Genomic DNA, 10485 nt, shown 5'->3' with positions numbered 1-10485 from the left:
ATAGAACCCAAAAATATTCAGTATCTTTTCCTTTTGAATGTTGGAGTTTTATTGGAAATTAACAACGATATTCAGAAATGCCTGGTCAAAACAATAATGCTGTAAATTGAGGCATGATTTGTGTTCTTCCATTATTTTGAACCATAGCACATAAATAGATTGACCAAAGTTCCATTGTTAGGCAGAGATTTTAATTAGGCGTAGGTTTTAAAAATAAATGTGTAGAAAGTTTGAGTCTTTCATGTGATTTCTTATTCATTCAAACTCAATATTTGAGAGAAACAGTTAAGTTCTTCTGCAGGTTATCCAGAATTAGTTCAGTCAGTTCTTCAAAACTGGATGTAACATCAAAATTACCGACAGATAATATGCTTTATATCAACAGATAACTTCAACCTTTTAGTTCCACGTCTAGTTAATGATAACTCTTTTATTCTTGCTTGTCAGGGGAGTCTGCAACACTCTAAGGAGTAACTGAATAATTTACATTATATATTGCAGAATAGGTAAACGTATTTTACTGTTTGTTTGTTGAATTTTACGTAAAGATACTCGAGGGCCATGTGCATTAGCGATATTTAATTATGTTATTGATGTTTTAGGAAGGGTAACTAATCAACTCACTCACGACCAGCTCTTGAACTACACTGACCGTCACGTCATAATGGCCCGGCATGACCTGGTGGTTAAGGCACTCGACTCGTAATCTGAGGGTCGCGGGTTCGAATCCCGTCACACCAAACATGGTCTCTCTTTCAGCCGTGGGGGCGTTATAATGTAACGGTCAATCGCGCTATTCGTTGGTAAAAGAGTAGCTCAAGAATTGGAGGTGGATGGTGATAACTAGCTGCCTTCCCTCTAGTCTTACACTGCAAAATTAGGGACAGCTAGCGCAGATAGTCCTCGAATAGCTTTGCGCGAAATTCAAAACAAACCAAACTACATCATAACACTTCCCTGATGAAAGGGCAAACATGTTTGGCAGCAGGTTTCTATACACTTGTTATTCATGCACTGTTTACTAATTGGGTGTTTAGGCCTCCGTTTCCCTGTTCCTCTCCTTCCTTTGCTATACAGTTGACGTCACCAAATGAGCGCATTTTCTCCAATGTTCTTACTGTTCTTAGAAGCTCTGCCCATCTTAATAAAGTAGGTGAGTGATGATCAACTTGTAGCTGTTTTGAGGAGGTACTAAGTGGTCAATAGGGTATAAAGTTTCTTACTTATTACAATTTATCTCGGATGATTCTCCAGTTTGTTATTAATGTATCATAATTTCGAATATTCTGAAACTCGGTCAAATAATAATTTAGATCTTAAAGCTAAATAAATGTCGACAGCATCTAATTTATGATACTTGCAAATAAGATAAGTTTTTAATACAAAGATAACATAATATAGAAAAAATGACACAATCTGCAATGACAGTTGTTATAAATAATGATTTTTGTACAAACGTTTTACAAACTTACGAACAACATTAAGTCTTCAACTGATCTGGAATCTTATCGAAGGTTCACGATGAGCAAATTAATTTGAGTTGATGTAGATACAATCCACTTAACAGAGAGCTAACTAATTCCGTGTTCTTCGCCGACCACACGCCGAGTTATACACCACTAAAGTTATACACTGTTTTCGTGTAAATACTAATGTCCATTGTGAATCCGCTAAAGTTAAATGCTTTGTAATGTTCGAAATCTATAAATGTTCCAGGTCAAATATGTGAAGTTACCTATTAATAAGTGTTATAATAATCACTGTTACAGCTTTCGACGTATATAGAACAACAAATGTAACAAATCAATAATATATGTTGCTTTTTAGGGAGTCGAATTGGTTATATTTATAGGCATGAGGAGAGTTTCTCGAAATTTCAGCTTACGCAACAACATAGACGATACACAAGTGTTTACTTACATATGTTATTGATTCTTACATTCCAGAATTTTCTGCAATTTTAGTGAATAGGCAGGAAATTCGCAATACAGATTTAACAGTATAAGTTATATACACTTCTGATTATAAATTTAACTTAAACAAATATTGATATTAAAATAGTAAATCCGTCACAAGATACCCTCTCCCTGTTAGAAGGTTCTCCAGTGCAGGAGCTTAAGCCAATTAACTAGTAACTTGGCATCTTCATGGTACTCCAACCCTCTAGTAACAGTGTCATCTCTGCTTAGTGGTCTCTTAACCTAACATGTTATATAACACTATCTGGTAAAGCTTGCAGATTAAGTTGTGTTTGTCATTGATCCCATATTCAAAGATCCATCTGTTTTTATTCTGCACACAAAAAGCTACATGTGGTTAACACTGGAGCTGATCTTACCAATACATTAGTCCTTATCTCACAACTAAAGTAAGCTTATTAACATTAGTGTTATATTATATGTTTATACTTACAATTCAACTGACACTAACCCTAGTTGCAATTAAAGCTATATTTTAGAGCTATAAACAAAATATAGTGACAGTGTACTAAGCCTAGAAATGAGCACATGACAAAAGTGTAACTAAAAATGAAGCAAATCTCAAATGAACTCTTTAAACTCAAACATCGTAACTTGTATTTAGCCTACAGAGTTGTTAACTTTGCAACGTACTTATACATAACAAATTATACTTATAATCTTAGCTTGAGTGTTGTATCTATTCGTGGACGAGATGTGTATTTATTAATAGAAATAAAAAGCGAAGTCTCACAACAGCTTGATCTCAATAACTGATAATTAATACATTCTCTCTCTCTCTTTCGGGATTTGGGTATTCATATGTACCCTGGAGGGTCAGGTACGCTTTTACCCCTTCCTCCTTCCTTTACTTATATGATCATGCAGTGTTGGTTGGAATGGCTACTGTTTTAGGGTCAGAGTGGATTGAATTTCTCCGACCCTTTTCAGGGCAATGCTCATGTACTAGTTTCATACATATATAAATATTATTTGCCCTATCAGTAGGAAGTCTAGTTTGATGGTGGCCTTTTTCCCTCTACTTTTATATATATATATACACACATCATTATTATTTTTTAATTGATTTATTTTTGTGTTTTAAATATATGTTGATCAGGGAGAGGTGTTTAGGACTATTTTCATCATGTATGAGGTACCTGTTTAATTCGCACAATAATTTATTTTCATCCAATTTTGATCAAAAAACGTTATTGTACTATGTAGGAGCCTATCTGGTATGGTTGGTATGTTTGAATATTTATGTATGAAATTAGATGATGTGGTTCTGAGAACTCTGTATGCCTTTGTGAGTAGTGTGTTTTGCATTGTTTGCAGCTTGGTTTTGATTATTTTGTCACTTACAGTAATCCAAGCTGGAGCTGCATAGTCGATTACTGGTCTAATGTATGTTTTGTAAATTTTTAGTATGTTATCTGTTGATACTCTACTGTTCTTGCCAGTTTAGACTCCTAGCATAGTTGGTTCTTCGTCAGACTTTACTTTTAATTTTACTTAAATGGTTTATTCATGTTAATATTGAGTCATAGGTCAGACCCAGAAATTTTGCCGATGTGGCAGTCTAAGTAATGTTCCATTCATATATATTTCAGGCTGCAGTTTTTTGTATTTTGTCAGCTTTGTAAAGACGACAAGTTATGTTTCTGCTGTATTTATTTTTATTCTGTATTTTTAACAGTATTCGCTTATTCTATTTAATTGTGGTTGTATGTTTGTGGCTGCTATTGTTGGTGATGTAGCACTTTTCCAGACTGCCACATCAGAAGCGAATTGTGAGGAGATTCCATGATTAGCATCCTTTAATGGCAAATTGTTTACATACATGATGAAGAGTATAGGTCTAACCCCTGAGGGATTAAATTTGTTGAAAATGATTGTTTTGTATGTTTGAATTTCGCGCTAAGCTACACGAGAGCTATCCGCGCTAGTCGTCTCTAATTTAGCAGTGTAAGACTTGAGAGAAAGAAGCTAGCCATCACCACTCATTACCACCTTTTGGGCTATTCTTTTACCAACGAATAGTTGGATTGACCGTTACATTAAAGCGCTCTTATAACTGAACGGGCGAGCATGTGTGGTGTAATGGGAATTCGAACCCGTATATTGCAAATCAACCGCCGTAACCACCTAGCCATGCCAGGCCTCCATAGTAAAGGAATACGAGAGAGAAATGCCAAAACTAATTGGAAAAAAAATCCAAGTTCACAGCTCATTTCATTACTGAGCGAGTTCTTTCCGTTTTTAATGTTTCTGTCAGCTCGCTTGAGTTATTTTGATTCTGGAATAGTTTTGATTGATAGAAATTAATTTCGTAAGAACCTAATATTAAAGTCAATTAAAAAAATTTTCTTCTAACAACACCACTCTTTATGTTTCTTTACTGTAATTGAAAGAGTTATGTGACGGTTCATAATCCAAATTGAAATCTGAACCAACTAGACGCACATAACGCAAAGGTGAAAGCAAGAACAAAATAATACTTTAATGGAAAGAAAGGTAATAAACTTTGTTCCTTCTTAGATTATTTCTTCCAAGCTTTATGTCCTAAGGCTATTTCCCAAGCAAAAATTTTCATCCTCTAGACCAACTGTAATTTTCAACAATCTATATATAAAACTCAATGTCTCTCCGTTTGTTTGTGTCTTTGTTTATCTGCCGCGTTTACTACTCAGGCCACAATTTCTTGATGTGAAGGCGTGCAACTCAACAATTTTTCGTTAATATACGAGTACATTGCCTGCTAACCGAACCGGTGATTTGATCGTCAACTTATACATTACACGAATACATTCAAGTCAGACTGGACATTTTTTAGTAATTTTGAGTTAACATCTAATTTAGAATATAGCATTATAAGCCTATTTAATTATATATCATTAAGTATACATCTACTAACACACAATATATTTAACTTGCATACAAAATAAATCTTGTGTGTAAAAAAGTCAATAGTAGGCCTAGCCTATAAAATAAAACCAATCTGCCATGAAACAAAAAGGTATGTGAAAAGTAATAAGGCTCACGTTATAATACTTATTTTGTAAAATAAGATTAAAGTCAAGTCAGGGAAGATATTTTATTCTACTTTTTTTCTCCTGGTGTCTCAATACCTGGAAGTGGATTTTTTTCTTTTGATACGTTATAAAGTGTGATATTGAATTTTGTTTGTAGTATATTGCATTCATGAATGCTATCATGTAAATACGGTAAAAGTATATTGAACTTACATTAATGCATATCCAACATAATATTGCATATATATTTTCGCTTGAAATTTTTAATATTTGATTAGGGACGACTGGAGATGGGAGAAATAGAGCTAGGCTTATTCTGTTCACTAGAACGGGAACTCGCTTCGTGAATAAGATAATCTAAATATTCTTTATAAGGTTCTATATAGTCTTGTCGGTGAAGTAAGCAAAAGAAACGTCGTTTATAAGGAAGTCCCGATATAAAAGAGGTTTGTGGTTTATTTCCAAAAATCAAATCTAAGGCTACTGTCTTTTTTCCCTTACATCAACAAAATATTTTTCACCTTTAGAAATATGGAAGGGAAAACAGATAGAGTAGGATTTTTGTTGTTTTTTTTTAAACTCGCGCAACGCTGGGGGTAGCCCGGCATGGCCAGGTGGGTTAAGGCGTACGACTCGTAATCTGAGGGGCGCGGGTTCGCATCCCCGTCGCGCCAAACATGCTCGCCCTTTCAGGCGTGGGGGCGTTATAATGTTACAATCAATCTCACTATTCGTTGGTAAAAGAGTATCCCGAGAGTTGAAGGTCGGTGGTGATGACTAGCTGTCTTCCCTCTACTCTTACACTGCAAAATTATGGATGGCTAGCGCAGATAGCCCTCGAGTAGCTTTGCGCGAAATTCAAAAACAAACAAACAAGCAACGCTGGGTAACGCTGCCACCAGCCTATATTTTGACCGAGTACTTAGTGAACTAAACATCGTCGCTTGCGGATTTAAATAATGTGCTACAAAACAATATAACGATATTGTTACCAAGTTGACAATTAAAAATAGTAAAACAAAATCATATAGTGTCCGGTCAACATAAAAACTTATTCACCAAAGTTTCAGAAGATGGAATTCTATATGATTTCTTTAAGGGATTATATTAAATTTTTATCGTGTCCTTTGTAAGAGACGAACTTATACAACTAGCTAGAGTGTGTGGGAGCTACACATATTTATATTTCACTTTTTTTCTTTTCATCAAAATCACAGCTTGAGCTGTTCCATTTCTTTTTTGTGATATCTTTATAACGACGTTGAAAGCAAGTTCCTCGATGAATTGAACGAAAACCTAATATCTATGTAAAATACGCTGATGATATATTTACCCTAGCCCTCTAGAGGCACAACGGTATGTTTGCGGACTTATACCGCTAAAAACGGGTTTCGGTACCCGTGGTGGGCAAAGCACAGATATCCCATTGTGAAGCTTTGTGCTTAATTCTAAACAAACAGTTACCTTACTTTTTTATGATAATAAATACACTGAACAATTTAATTAAAAACTAAAATCAGTTCATCTAAACATATGTGATAATTCACTCACGTACTTTAAGTTAATAATCAAATACTTCATCTCAGTGTTAAAATTACACGTTGATCAGATGGCAAGTAAGCACATAAGTATATCTGTAACCAGAAAATGGGAGTCTACTTCCTCTGTTGAACATTTTGATTATGTTGAACATACCATACAAGAGGGAACTTTCTGTATCCCAACCTTCTAAGAACAAGGGTGACTAAATTTATTGATGAACTAATTCACTTCATTTTTCACAGTTTCCCATTCTGATAGTTTTGCTCTGAAAAGATTCTCATTTCTCCTCTGTTTGTGATATCCTACTTCATATTTTACAGAAGTATCAGTCTGTAATCTGTAAGAAGATATTTTATTTTTTAAATTCATTCTATGCGTTTTGGGCCCGGAATGGCCAAGCGTGTTAAGGCGTGTGGCTCGTAATCTGAGGGTCGTGGGTTCGCATCCCCGTCGCGCCAAACATGCTCGCCCTTTCAGCCGTGGGGGCGTTATAATGTAACGGTCAATCCCACTATTCGTTGGTAATAGAATAGCCCAAGAGTTGGCGGTGGGTGGGGATGACTAGCTGCCTTCCCTCTAGTCTTACACTGCTAAATTAGGGACGACTAGCACAGATAGCCCTCGAGTAGCTTTTTGCGAAATTCAAACAAACAATCTATGCGTTTTATGAAGTCCTCTGCCACCTGATTTCTTCTGATTTTTATGAGAAATTTAGCGCTAGGGAGATTGTTTTTTTTTAATTTCGCGCAAAGCTACACGAGGGCCATCTGCACTAGCCGTCCCTAATATAGCAGTGTAAGACTAGATGGAATGCAGCTAGTCTACAACATCCACCGCTATCTCTTGGGCTACTCCTTTATCAACGAATAATAGGATTGACCATCACATAATAACGCCCTCACGGCTGAAAGGACAAGCATATTTGATGTGACGGGAATTCGAACTCGCGACCCTCGGATTACGAGTCGAACGCCTTAACCCATCTGGCCATGCCGAGCCGCTAGGGAGAAGCTTTGAACTAAATCAGATAACTCTGTACGACCGCGGGATGGTTTCTGTTTTATAAGCTAAAAGTCTGGCGATTTGTCTTGCATGATCATCAAGGACATTGCATGTATCTGTCATTTTAACGATAGCAGAAACAGAGTACTTTAAGACCTTAATTGTAGTTGAAATGATTTAACCGATAATTGAGAGCAACATTATATCTAATGTAATAAAAAATATTTTTTTCTACTTCTTTTCATGCATACATCATTTTAAATAGCGACGTTACATAAAACTTTCATTTTTTGTTGATCGTGTTATGGTGTCACAAAATATTACACACTGGTGGTTGAAAAATTCTCATAAATTAGCAAATTTCTTGAGAAAATCGTTAAAATAAATACAGTTAGTTTCTCGACCAAGATAAGAGTAAACTTAGCGACATAAATTAATTTAGTAATGTTTTTCATTCATCTATAAAACATACGAATAACTTTCTACTGTCACATCCTGGAAGAATTTTTACACATATTTTAAGTGTCATTTCATTTTTTTTCTTTGATAGAGTAAACCGTGGTTATGGTTTGTTTACTTTGATTTTTAGACGTACGTAAAAGAAGGGTATATTATAAAAATATAGTTTCAACGTAAATGAATCAAATAGCATATTTTGGCTTATAAGTACTTTAACTTTCAAAATACCGACTTGTTTACTTACCATTCACTACGAGTGGAATCCACGTATTGCATCGTATTGTGTGGCTTTATGTTTCTCTCTGTCACAGTGCTCAGTAAAATACGGAATAAACCACAACATTAATTAGTGAAATTAACTGTGTTATTGACGAGACCTCGGATTTACCTTCTGCTAGTTACGTCAGGATCTAAATGTATCTTAATCGGGTTATTTGCCTTCATCAAGTGTTGCAATTTATATAACAGGAAATACTGGATTGTTCGTACATATTTCTTTCCTAAAAAAGTGAAAATCTGGATGGAGATAGAAGTGAATTCACGATTTTGTTAAATAGGGAGATGATTTATCTACTTAAATTACTAGATCTCTAATAATTCTGGATTCTTATTTACTTACAAAAGCTATAATTTTAAGGAATGTTTTATGATTATTAAATTATTTTATAATTAAAACTACTTAAATGTCTTACTTCAAACATTATCAACAGAAAAAAAACACTTAAATAAACGATTTTCACTTTCTCGGTTTGGTACTGCTCAAGAATCTTGTCATATGTCTGTTTGTTTGGAATTAAGCACAAAGCTACACAATGGGCTATCTGCGCTTTGCCCACAACGGGTATCGAAACCTGGTTTCTAGCGTTGGGAGTCTGCGAGACATACCTCTGTGCCAGTTGAGGGGGGGGGGTTCATATGTCGTCCTAAGTAATAATTGAACTGCAAACTAAGATTTAATGTCGTTGAGACACGATAATTTAAATAAATCAGAAGTACCTTGACGAATAAGGTGATTGTGACTCTGTTCTAATAACTTAAACTTTGAACTTAAACAATACATCAGTATCTTCTTACAACCGCTTTATAATATTAACTGGTGGAGATGAGTAGTAGAATAAGCCATCACTGTATGAACAGCGAGTGATAAAAGCAATTGGTGAAAACTGAGTCAGTGACCCATAAATGCAATTTTTACACAAATATTAATGAACAAAAACTATCACTTTCGTAATAGTAACGAAACTAACTCCTTTTGTTTAGGGCTTTTATCACAGTTGATCGTTTCAACTGAACCAATATAATTCTAGTTGAAGCTACAGAACAAAGAAAACATAAGAAATGTGTTAAACTCTGGTGTTAATAGAAGCTATAACAGTTAGTCACATAAATTTACGTCACATAAAACAAATTTAAATTAAAATCATACAAATTATTTTGGTTGGAATTTCTTAATGCTAATATCCTTCAGTGGCACAGCGGTATGTCTTTAGCGGACTTACACTGCTAAAGACTGAGTTTCGATACCCATAATGGGCAGAGCACTGATGGCTCATTGTGTAGCTTTGCGATTAACTCCACACAACTAACCAGCCAACCAACCAACTAGCTTCATGCTAATACATTCGAAACAGAAGTTCTGAGCTGTATAGTCCAAGGAAGGAATTTCTCGGTGTGTTTAGTTCTAATAAACTTAGCAGCTATAATTATGTTACTTAACGTAAATTATCCAGATGGAAAACTGAAAAAACTTTGCATATCAAGTGTAAAAAGGAATACGTAGGCCTATGATATGTTTCTGGGTTTCTCATACAAACCCAAGATAAAAACAGGATACACTATTTATCTCAATTTCATGGTTCTCCAATCATAGATACAATTTCACTCTTCATCATTCAAAACTATCCTTAGGACTTCCTAAATTTCGTCTATTACTTTTCATAGACAGAAATACCACTATTATCATATAGACCCAGTCGATAATCCTATTACGTTGTCTCCTAAGTGTTATTCATGAATAAGGGAAAAAAACAGAAACAGGAAAAGAAAACATATTACACAATGTGCATGATTCTGCTTATATTGTACTTAAGACTAAAGATCCTCTTGTAAAAAGAACAAACTGTTCAGACAGTGGTATGCTTTACTCTTTGTTGTTCAAATTCGTGATGACGAGAAAACCGACTTGTAGAGACAAAATACATCTGTAAAAACGGCTGGTATGGATAGAGAAAATTCTATGTAGATGAGCGAAAAACGTTTCGACCTTCTTCGGTCATCGTCAGTTATCTCTTTCTTTCTTTGTGAATTTGACGATGACCAAAGAAGGTCAAAACGTTGTTCGCTCCTCTACATAGAGTTTTCTCTATCCATACCAGCCGTTTTTACATATATATGTTGTTCCAATTGTTGTTAGTATATGTGTAATTGAGCTCTGTTTCATTCAGTCAAACGTTTCACAGACTGAATTGTAGATATAAAGTTATAAATGA

The sequence above is a fragment of the Tachypleus tridentatus genome, chromosome 1 (genome assembly GCF_004210375.1).
Source record: "Tachypleus tridentatus isolate NWPU-2018 chromosome 1, ASM421037v1, whole genome shotgun sequence".
NCBI lineage: Eukaryota > Metazoa > Arthropoda > Merostomata > Xiphosura > Limulidae > Tachypleus > Tachypleus tridentatus.
Note: the sequence above shows the minus strand (reverse complement) of the source record.